Consider the following 9,950-nt stretch of genomic DNA (forward strand, 5'->3'; position numbering starts at 1 on the left):
TGAACTGTTTCAAAATCACAACTGAACTGTGAAAAATCACAACTGAACTGTTTCAAAAATCACAACTGAACTGTGAAAAATCATAACTGAACTGTTTCAAAAATCACAACTGAACTGTGAAAAATCACAACTGAACTGTTTCAAAAATCACAACTGAACTGTGAAAAATCACAACTGAACTGTTTCAAAAATCACAACTGAACTGTGAAAATTCACAACTGAACTGTGAAAATTCACAACTGAACTGTGAGCCTTCTGGGCCATCGTAAAAACGTAAGCAGCAAGACTGATAAAACCACAGAGGCTTCTTCGTCAATCGCACTACGCTGTCCAGATTTCTTTCTTACAAAGTTTACAGACTTCGGTTTTTTGTTTTAAATTCCAAGACGTCGCCGTTCTGTTGGCCAATCCGAATAATTGTCATGGTGTTAGCTGAGTAAATTCTTGACTTCGTTTGGTGGTCCCAGTTCAGACCATATGGCAAATGTGGATTGCGTGACAAACGGCCACTTGCAAAGTGTACAAAGTGGGTGAAGATGGCGGCGAGTGAAACTGTTTGCTCGTGCAAGTAACGTGGTTCGCACTGTCAGCCTAAATAAACATTTTTGGACGAAATTGAAGGATGTAGGAGGAAGGGGGTGTTGTTTAATTCTGCAAGAGGACAGAACTCGACGAACTGACAGAGCCGTGCGCGGGTCCTGCTATCATGGCATGTCTATGTAGATTAATGGAAAGTATTACCGCGTTCACAAAAGTTGTGCAAACACCTTTCCTCTTTACCTTTAAAATACATGTTTGTCGTTCGTACTTTTTGAATAGAAATGCACCGGTGATAGAGCTGGAATACAAAAAGGACAAAGGAGGCCTAGAGGGCATCAGATCTGAGATACGCGGTGTGAGTTTACATACGTATACACTCCTGTTGCCCTCTGCTAAACTATATAGACAATAAGATGGGCGCTTTCCAAAAATCGGACACTCAGAAGAGCTAAAATTTTCCTATATTTTACCTTGAGAATTCACAATTATTGACCTAGCGAACTTCCCATCAATAATTAGGCGGTATAAAATAGTTAGGCATTACGTATTGTAGCCTTATTTTGCGCATTTCAGAGGCAAAAATAAGAGCGAAGGTATGGACTGTCCACCGGGACAAAAAAAACTGTGTCTGTTGTAGAGAGAGGAGTTCACTGTGGATAGGTGACCGTTAGTGGACGTTCGACTGTAGAGTTAATATAGGTTTAAAAAAGAACCGGTAACAGGAGTGAATATGTACGTAAATTCTCAACACGTACCCATTTAAGACTAGTGCCTCCGAGACCTTCCTTTTCCATCCCAGTCACGTCCCTGGTGCATTTCTACACCAAAAACCTGGAGCAATATACCTGTATTTTAAAGTTCAGTAGGAAGGGTGTGTTTTTTTATTAACGGTGATAAAGTCGAAACTTTCTACAACAGCCACTTTGGGGACAGAGGAAAGTCGCCGTTATGGAGCGGTATCAGTAGGGGTGAAATATGACACCGATATTCTCTTGGGTTTCAACATTTTTATCTTAGTGTAACATGTAAATTCGTAACACGATCAAAAGATATGATCAATAAGACAGAAACCAAACAGAAATAGAGACCAAAGACCTGCGGCATGGATCAAGTTTCGTGACCATGTCCAATAAAAAATGGGGTTTTATAGACAGCGTTCGTCAGTCGTTGATTAACTGGCCGTTGTGAAGAGGTTTTTTTGGCAGTTGGGACGTGTTTTAGTGGCTGTTGCTGTTGTCGAGAGGTGGCCGTTCTAGAGAGATTAAAATAAGAGTGACCGTCCGCCGGAGTGAAAAAAAGTCGCCGTTGCAGAGAGGTGGTCCTTTGTGGAGAGATGGTTGTGCAGGATCGACTGTCGTTTCCATTTTTTCAACCAGAAATAGAGAAAACACCCTGCCTACACGAGGCGAGCAAGGCGCAGTTTGGATTCCCTGTCCACGCCCCCCCCCCCCCCCCGGGGGCGGGGGAGCTCGTCGTACCTTTTAGGGCTTAAAAAGGAAGTTTTAGTAGCCCTCAGGGTGTTCAGTCTCAAAAGGTCCAGAGCAGGAGCTTATGCTATGCCTTTTAGGGTATTGAGCCGAAAAAAATATGACGCGGGGAGATAATGTGTTATGTAAGAATTGGTATCTTTTAGAGGAGAAAAAACAGGATCTTGGTACCTCTTAGGGGATTTTAGGGGATCAAAATTTTTCAGGAGCACCCCCGTCCTTCTTATATGGATGTGTCCCTCCCCTCGAGGTCCACGTCGCCACCTTCACTCACTTTGCAAAACGTCAGATATCGACTTGTTTGGTACAGTGGCCGATTGTCACGCAATCCACATTTGCCTAATTGTCCTTACTGGGACCACCAAGTACTTACTCAACTAAGGCCATAGCAGTTATTCGGACTGGCCAACAGAACGGCGAAGTCTTGGAATTTTAAAAGAGTGCGAAGTCTGGAAACTTTGTAAGAAAGAAATCTGGACAGCGTAGTGCGATTGACGATGAAGCCTCTGTGGTTTTATCAGTCTTGCTGCTTACGTTTTGCAATTGGCGGACGCCTGTTGGAACACTCCAAGAAAAATGATGTCACAGTATATGTTTTATTCAGAGGTATGTGCCATATTAAGTGATAGGAAACGAACGATTCATCTATAAATCTGGTGGTAAAAGACAGGGGAACTGTATCCATAAGAATTGCAAGCACACGGCCGTAAGAAATACAAAGCTTGAATCATCTTGCTTATTCCACAAGTACAACGTTTCGACAGTTGATCATGAAGTTTCGTCAACTGCTCGCGCTTTGTTATCGGCATTACCTGGTCTCAGACCAGGATTTCAAGAAATGCTGCGATGAGACGGTTGTTTTTAAAGTGGAGTGTACCTGTTTACATGAAATGGTTGTGTTCGAATATTTACGCCAAACATGACGGATGCAACTGTAATCGATTGTTTACTCAAACTTCACGTTTCAAAATGTTTTTTTTTACTTGAAGTCAAGTTTGGTTGTGGCTATGGGTGTTCCACAAAAGTTAAAACTGCCGATATTGAACGAATAATGTGTGCTACAGTTGTAACCTTCAAAATGAAACATACAGAAGGCGGAAGGAAAATCAGGTTCGGGCGATATGCACGTGCCGGTGATCGAAATATATTTGCATAACATTAAAATGTACCAAAAGCAGCGTCTATTTTGATTTAACTGCAAATGTTTGCAAAAGTTAATCATGTGGTCAATCTAAAAGGAAAAAAAAAAAAACAGATTACAAGTATCCTTATTGAAGAAAAAGGTTTCCATTCGCTTATTTTTGTTCTTGATGAAGGTAGCTGGCCAAGTTCCATGTTGGTTTCGCGAATGACGAATTTACAAAAATGTACCACACGTTTATGTCTCTCGACGGGTTAGTTTTTTCGGGCCGTGGAAGAGACTTTCACACAACATAATATAGAGTATGGGCTTTCAGAAAAGTTTAGTTTCGACTTCAAATTCAATGTACCAGTGGGCTTTTGATGGTATTGAAATTAGCTAAAATTAGCCATTTCGCTCACGAGCTTCGATGAAGGTACTTTTATCGGCCTAAAATATTATTAAACTTGGAGCTTTTACTAATCAAATTAATGCTTTAGAAACAGCAAGACATGGACTATGAGCTACCCAAAGTATATTGGTAGATATCATCGCGTTGATCTGTACGAGCGAAAAGAAAATGCACAATTTTCGGCCATCTTCGGCGGCGTCAGGCAGCTAAAATGGCGATTTTCAAACTTTCCTCGATTTCGAAAAAACTAAAGCGCTTCAGGACCTTTAAATGGTATTTTCGAAAACAACTTACTACAGAGGTTATTTGGGCAAAATATGAAGAAATCGAAAATTTCGCGACTGTCATCTCATTCTCGGTATTTACAGGAACTGGCTCTTAGAAGGAAAGCTAACTTCCCAATCAGTATGTCTGTAATCAAGTAGTCTTAACCAAAACTGCAGGATTTTCCATGCACTGTTTGGTCAATATAGAGCTATTGACAGTTGATCCAATAAACCTCCCACTTGTAGTAAAAAACACTTAAAATACAGGAAATTCTTTATGCCTTGCCGGCGAAATATACTGCGAACATCGGAAGAACAGTCAAAAGCTAGAAGCACACACGTACACAACGATATGCGATTCTTCCAGTCGAGAGCCAACATCTTTCATAGCTATATTGGGCTAGTAACGTAAGGAAACGCGTTGTATACCCCCCAAAACCAAACAAACAAATATTGATGGATATAGCTATAGTGGGCGACAAAAGAAGTTGAGACACAAAATGACGCTTTTCGATATTTAACCTCTTATTCGATTTCGATCATTTACATCTAGCATAATTCTCTGATAGTCCCGTCCCCCCAACTCAATGTTGTGTAGATGCTGTGGTCTGTGAAGTCTGTGAAATAGAAAAATCAACATTGTTTGGGGGGGGGGGGAGAAGGCGGGGGGGGAGGGAGGAATGTTTCCAAGACGCCAGAAAATTACAGTTTCTAATCAAAGGAAGAGAAATACTGAGTATAGTGGGGTCTACGAAACTCCGACGTACCCTCGCTTAGCAACACTGACTCACTGGAAAAACAATCTCAAAGACCCACAAATGTTCGTTCATACTCATTCGTTATTCGTTATCTTTCTCTTGCAAATTTGTCTTTCCTGTGCCAAAATTACTCATTTTTCGTTCCAATTTTTGTTACGGAAATGTCAAGATTTCAAGATTTTAATTTTTTTCCCAAGTAGCGCTTTATAAATTTCAGAAATAAACATTTGGGAATAAAGTTCAATAAAACAATCCTAGAACAAAGTCATCTTTATGTCTGGGAGGAAGCCCGTCGGCAATTTTCAGTCATTTATTTAAGATTTCGAAACATTATTGAATACATCTCAGTTTACTCCAAACATAATATAAGAGATAAGAATGATGGATTCGCTAACTGCAAACCCTTCGCTAACTGCGAACCCTTCGCTAACTGCAAACCCTTCGCTAAATCTGTCAGTTTATCGTTGGTGGAGCCAGATCAGATCTCTTCATTTCTGGAAAACGCAACGCTGAACTAGACTTAATTCGTAATTTTGTTACTCGGTAAGTGTAATCTTAAAGTGTTTCTGTATTTTTGTAATAAACAGGATACACGTTGTCCATATATTGTTGTAACAAGCAGTTGAGGTTTTTTTAATGCTAACGGTGTTAATTGATGCATTGAAGAACTAAAAATACATTTTTTACGGTCTCTTTTTAATTCTTTGCAAGAAGTTGAAGGAGGAGAGGAAGGAGATTTTTCCCGTAGTCATTTCCATTCGTAATTAACTGTTTCCTTTGTGATGAAATTGCAGGAAATCAGAAAGGAAACTAATTGGTGGAAAAAAAGGCCGGAACATCCGAGAGCCAAAAAAATTACAATGGCTCTAATCTTGTTAAAAGCCCGATCCGAGAGAAATTCTAAATTCAATTAATTACTAGGCTGTCAAATTGATTCTTGCTGTTAGAGAGGGTTTTGCATAATGGTAGTTCACATATATTGTGATGAAAACACTTAACGTAGATTGAATGGACTTCAGTACATGGCTGATCGCAGCCTGATTAAAGTATTACTTTATTCATAAAGCAGCCGAATATACCTCGGTATTTCTCTGTCGCAATGCGCTTTAAAATTCACAGTTCGCAGCGGCGACTGAGAAGTGTTGAAGGTTTAGAGATTTGATTTTAAAAAATTTCAACAAAACAATTTTCAGGAAGAATTTGGAATGTACTTGAAAATGAAGCATTCAGGCCGTGTTGGAAGTAAAACTGAAGTTATGCTAATGAACTGAATGGAACACTCTGAAAAGGTAAGGAAATTCTCTTATTGATCGATCTCAGTTGGCCACTTTATGGCAAACATGTTAAAACCAGGAAAAAAAAAATGAAATACGACGTTCCCCGTTTGCGAACGAATCCTACAAGTTAATTTTGTTCTCGAGTTCAAAAACGTGCAGAAATTCGAGACATCACCAACGTCATTAATCAGAAACCGTAATTTCAAATGATACTGGTAACAGTAGCTAACAGTAGCCACCAAACTGCCAAGAAAAACAGAATGAACTGTATATATATATACCTGCTTTTTACAAATAAATTTGCTAGTTATTTGTTCTCCTGTACAGAAAAGTTAACATTGCCATAACAAAATTACAGTATTCCACCTGTAAAAGTCTCAAGAGCTTTGATTCACTGACCAATGAGAATGGAATAGACATATTACTGCGTTACGTCGGGCCAGCTGTTTTTCGCTGTTGCAAAATCATTATTGTTGTGACAAATGGATGTTCTGAAAAGCTTTGGGTAGAATAAATCTCTGCGTCTATCTACAGGATATCTCTCTATATATAACACTGTAAAATGGATTCGTTCGTAGCTTTATTTCGAGTTGTTAGTCAATGTCGAAGTGGTAGTCTCTTTAAGAAGCAATCAAATGAATTAAAATTTTGTTTCAGGTTTGAAACAGAATTCAAGATGGCATCTCTGTGGAATTGTGGTGTACTGAAAAAAAAAACCATTTAATTACTGCCCCTTTGACATTGACTGGCAGTTTTTCTAGACCACTTCCCTGAAAAAAAAAAATTAAAAACGGTGTTAATTTTAAAAATGAGAATTCACTTTAATATGATGCAAAATTTCATTCGGTCTAGTACAGTAAATTAAGAAGCATTTTCGACATCTTGATAGGGTCTTGATACGATCAGTGTATCCAGACGTTTCTAATTAAGATGTCTTAATATCAGTGATGCGGAGAGTGGCAAATCTCCAAATGAGAACTATTTTGCGATTTATTTCTATAGAAGCTTTGAGAGGCATTATGCCAACGTCTAAGTGAACTGTTTCGTAGCGGAGGAACACGCATTTCATTTTCTGACAGTTATCCAATAATCTCTCTAAGAATCGGACGAAACCCGCCTTGAACTCAGCAGTATAAAAAAAAAAAGAAAAAAAAAAAAAACTCGAAAGTCATTTTAATTTCCTTTTAGGTTTGCAGGAGTATTTTTCACGACTCTTAGCCTCCCATCTTAATTAAATATAATCAAAGTTATATTGTGCCGTCAAAAAACCGTTACTGTCAACTAATCAAGAAATGAAATCACACATGGTTTGACAGAACGACGGAAGTAGACGGAGTACGCTTTTGAAATTCAAGGGCTTAAAGATTTCATTGCAATTAAAGAAAGGAAAGAGACATGTTTCATGGAATGGTCGGCTCAACTAATAACAGGCCTCGGCCGCAGAGAAAGATAGTCTTATCGGGAGTAAATGGTGTGACGAAACTATTTTGCGTACATGTTCTCAATGGCAGTTATTCCAAGGTAAGTGGCACGTCTTCTGATTCAGGCCTGTGTTTCTACAGTAGCTTGATATTGCAAAGAGAAGTTACTTTTTGATTAATTTTAGGAGAAAAAGGTCACGATTAAAACAGAAAGAGCTGATATTTCAATTCTATCTGCTCATCATTATTCGTTGTGGCTGGTTACCACACCGATGCCCTGATTTCCAGAGGGTCGTTGTTGTTGTTTTTATTTGCATTACCTGACAGAGAGTAAGCCGCAATACCGAACCTCTGACTGCAAGGACATACTCGTCCTCCGCTCAGTTCACCGCTACTCGCCAAAAAAAAAATAATAATAAAATTCTTGACATCTCGGGCACTATCTGCACGTACTGTTTTGTGAAAACGTTACACATCAACAGGCCTACACAAAAGTTTATCGATCCTGTGGAAGTCCTCTTGCTTGCAGCGGCGAAATGATAGGCCAAATATAGCAGATCACAGGCTTTCGGAGAAAAAAAACCTACTCTTTTAAATTGCAGTCGCTTTTCAGGGGCAGAATAAAAAGAAACTCACAATTTCCCTTGTCGAAAATTACTTTGTGAATAAAGTGGAAACTTAAGTTAGTGACCGATAAACCTTCCGTCACAATTTCAAAATACTGAGTCCGATTCCAAACATTTTTCCTGATTAAATTTTCACCAAAAAAATCTGCTCTCTAATTTTTTTATATATCTTGTCTTGGCTGTTGGTTTGAATTTGAAATTTTTCTCAGGTTTAGGTCGTTTGACAGACTTTCAACCGCCGACGAGTCGAAACACGGCCCCCAGCAATTAGAAGATTTCGAGTTAGCTCAAGAGCCCAATATTCTTTGGGCATGTACTTCACAACTAATGTATATTCAGCTTGGTTTACGACTAGTCGACTAACCCTGCGAGCGTTTAATGAAGCCCTTTATGTAAACTTTCTTTTAATGCATAAACATTGTTCACCAGATACTAAACTAAATGGTCCAGTATGATGGCAACGTAGCATGGTATGAAATTACGAATGTGCGTGTAAGGTCCAGACTATTAGTTTCTGAGGCGATTTCACTCGAACTGGCATTTTATTCACGCGTGGGTTTCGTTTTCTTTATTTTCGCACATCCGGAGTTAAAAGTTCACACAAATTAATCCCCGGAGAGGAAATATTACGATATTTCTCACCCTCTTGCCAGAGGCGACGGACAAATAAGTATTTGCGCCTGTTGTTTCCCCTACTTAGCGAAAATAACACTGAACGTTTTAATTTTGACTACAAGGTCCGTACTTGCCCGTGTTTGTACCTGGTCGGACTTAATAAAATATAGCGACAATTTAGTTTATCAGCGAAAATTTATATAGTTATAAAGCCCTCCAAAATAACTGGGCAGTAGGAATTTTTATCGTTTTGATGACTAAACCGCCATGCTAAGATATATCTGCTGAATATTTGAAGTCATTCTTTAGATCGATATTTATTCCGTTTGGAGAGGTTTCATAGCTAGTGTACCAATAAGACCTGACGTCGCAGAAACTGCCAATGATATGTTTACGTTTCGTGGAGTAAATATTTAATGATGAATTTGGTAAAAAAGAGTCAGATCAGAGTGTCAGTTCTGAGGGTCAGTTCTGCGAAAATCTGGGCGTTCTTATGTAAAGATTACGTAATAACAATTCCCGTAGGGAACAATGTGAGGAATTGTTAAAATGATATGTGTTGTATAAGTAGAAAACCTTTGCCAATCACTGATATTCAATTTTGAAGTGGATTAGCAAGAAACCCCCTTCTCACCTGCAAGAAATTACCTATAGATAATGCTCAGCTCATTTAGATTTTTATGTACCGATAAATCAACATTAGGTCGTTGTGGTTCACGTTCGGATGAATGAATACTAACACACACACACAAATTAAGGCGCGGCTTCCGATTATATCATAAGCGGCTGCAAGTCAGAAAAGTAAAAAGAACTGTAAAAAAGAAAAATAAGACATCTTTAAGTCTTGATATCCCTTCGGTGCACTCTTTGTTCGCGAGAATAAGGTTCTGGTATTACAAGAGAGACTTCGTTTTACAAGACATTTCCGTCAGACGCCATTGTTGAACGGCTAGTGTGCTCTGGAAACGCCTTATGCAAAAAGTCACGTAACTCCATCCCACTCAGTTTCTGCCCGGTCCTCACTTGTGACGCAAGCATGCGCATAAGCATAAACATAAGACGTTTATGCGCTAGTGGGGACGACTAGGGCATAAGTATAAGCATAAGCGTGAGCCTAATGCTTATGCTTTTGTCGCTGTTATGTCCAGTAAGAACATGGTTGACATAAGCATAGTTCTCGCTGATTGGCTGAAAGTCTTTCGCTTGTGCTTATGCTTATGACAAACATGTCCCTACTGGACATAACAGCGACGTAAGCATAAGAAGAAAGCAAGGTTTTGGCATTCCTATGCTTGCGCGAGCTTATATATGCTTGTGTCCGGTCGTTTCCACTAGAGCTTCTTTTATGTTTATGCTTATGCTCATAGTTGCGTCGCAAGTGAGGACCCGGCTTTAACAGTCATAGGCCATCGTGACAGTGTCCGATTG

This window comes from Orbicella franksi, chromosome 13 (genome assembly GCF_964199315.1).
Source record: "Orbicella franksi chromosome 13, jaOrbFran1.1, whole genome shotgun sequence".
Classification (NCBI taxonomy): Eukaryota; Metazoa; Cnidaria; class Anthozoa; order Scleractinia; family Merulinidae; genus Orbicella; species Orbicella franksi.